This window comes from Oratosquilla oratoria, chromosome 30 (genome assembly GCF_046742065.1).
Source record: "Oratosquilla oratoria isolate Oo_2021 chromosome 30, ASM4674206v1, whole genome shotgun sequence".
Classification (NCBI taxonomy): domain Eukaryota; kingdom Metazoa; phylum Arthropoda; class Malacostraca; order Stomatopoda; family Squillidae; genus Oratosquilla; species Oratosquilla oratoria.
Genome location: NC_134806.1, coordinates 18,354,164 through 18,356,174, shown reverse-complemented (window position 1 = coordinate 18,356,174; position 2,011 = coordinate 18,354,164). Strand labels below are relative to the sequence as shown.

Here is a 2,011-nt window from a genome sequence, read left to right as displayed (position 1 = left end):
ATATGTAAATAGATAAATAAATAAATGAATATGATAAACTAACATGATTTAATAAAAATTATATTTAACAGTAGAACTAGCGAACTAATTAACTAAAAAACTAATTTACTAACATACTGAATTATTAACTAATTAACTAACTTACTAACTAGCACGGTAACGTATTAACTAATGATCAAACTAAGTAACAGATGAAATAACTGACTAGCTAACTAAGTAGCTAATTTCAGCGCACTTTCTCTGTAGAAACACTAAGTAACTAGATAAACAGATAATTAGTAAACACAAAGATACATGCAAGGAGCTAAGCAAGGTAACTAGCTTGGACTTCTAACTTTTAGCAAGTATATATGTATACAAATTTTCTTTGTTATCATGCTCTGTTCTAATGACCTCTTCACTACACGGACGTTCAACAATCAAGTAAAATGACCTCGCTTTACCTCAGTAAAGATACTTTGAGAATGTCACCAATTCTGAGTTAAAGCGTCTGATGTGAATCGACATAACTCGAGACAACTCTTCGGCAGCAAAAGAATTACTCAAGACAAGGTTTAACGCCCTTTGCTACAGCCAGAAAAGTGTGAATGTCTGTACTTCAATATTTATCTTAGTAATGCTGAACCTATCCTTGCGTAGGGACCATGTTAATCTTCTATGTATCGTTCCAATTCTAGTATATGTACCGCCGAAGCATTTTTTTTTTTTTTTTGAGTGAAGTGTCAAAGCCCGTGGGAGTGGCACTTCACTACCCCCCCCCAAAAAAAAAAATCAAATCAAATCAAATCAAATCAAATCAAATCAAATCAAATCAAATCAAATCAAATCAAATCAAATCAAATCAAATCAAATCAAATCAAATCAAATCAAATCAAATCAAATCAAATCAAATCAAATCAAATCAAATCAAATCAAATCAAATCAAATCAAAAATGAAAAACCCACCACCACCTCCCCACCATCCCCTCCGTCTCTGAGGCCTTGTCTTCGTACGAAAGCTGCCAATCTTTACCTAGTTGTCAACAATTTCCTTAACCCATTAAACTCCGATGACAAGATGTCTTGTCATTTGGTCAAATAAAACAAAAAATCATAAAACACCAAAATGTTTGATCAAAAACCAGAAAAATATGACGTTCGCTCGCAGCGAGGACTGACGTCATATTTTTCTGGTGTTTGATCAAACATTTTGGTGTTTTATGATTTTTTGTTTTATTTGACCAAATGACAAGACATCTTGTCATCGGAGTTGAATGGGTTAATTCCTTCTGCTGCAGATACCCCTCACCCGAAGTCACTGTTGCCAAGTCTGAGCATTAATTTTCCTTCAACAAGTCATTTCGATCTTCATTTTCTTCTTAAGTCACGGCATTCCTCTTCCTTTGTCAGTCTTTTCCCTCCATGTCAAAAAGCAACTTAACTTATTCTTCAGGTTCTGGTATCCTTCACTCAGGGTCATCGTCGTCAGGTCTGAGCGCCGGCTTTCCTTCCACAAGTAATTTTCCTCTTCATTTTTCATCCTCAAGTTACTCTATTTCTCTTTCCGTGCCAACGATTAAAAGAATATCTAATTCTTCCTTCATCGCTTGGCGCTCTCCTCTTGGGGTCACCGTTGTCAGGTCTGAACAGAAGCTTTGCTTTAACACGTAATTTTCTCTGGCATTTTTTTTCTTTCAAGTCACTGTATTTCTCATTCCCCGCCAGTTTTTACCTCCTCCGTGCCAATCTTTTCCTCCTCCACCTCCTTCTCTAACTTTCTTTTGCGTTTTTCTTTTCGAACTTTGAGGGTTTTTTTTAGTCAAAACAATTGTGTCACTCGTGTGTTCCTTGGTTATTCTAGGTCTTCCTTCTCTTTAGTATTTCCTTCTCTTTTCCTCTTCTTCCCTTTCTTCTCTCTTCTTCCTTCTCTTTAATATTTCCTTCTCTTTTCCTCTTCTTCCCTTTCTTCTCTCTTCTTCCTTCTCTTTGATATTTCCTTCTCTTTTCCTCTTCTTCCCTTTCTTCTCTCTTC

The 2,011-nt window shown here is 35.9% G+C and overlaps 1 non-coding gene across 1 annotated transcript; it reads right to left on the bottom strand.

Moving 5' to 3' along the window:
• Window positions 1-592: 592 nt before the first annotated feature.
• LOC143041371 (U6 spliceosomal RNA) lies at window positions 593-697 on the bottom strand. Its single transcript, XR_012967801.1, has one exon. It is a non-coding gene; the product is annotated as a U6 spliceosomal RNA (small nuclear RNA).
• Window positions 698-2,011: the final 1,314 nt, after the last annotated feature.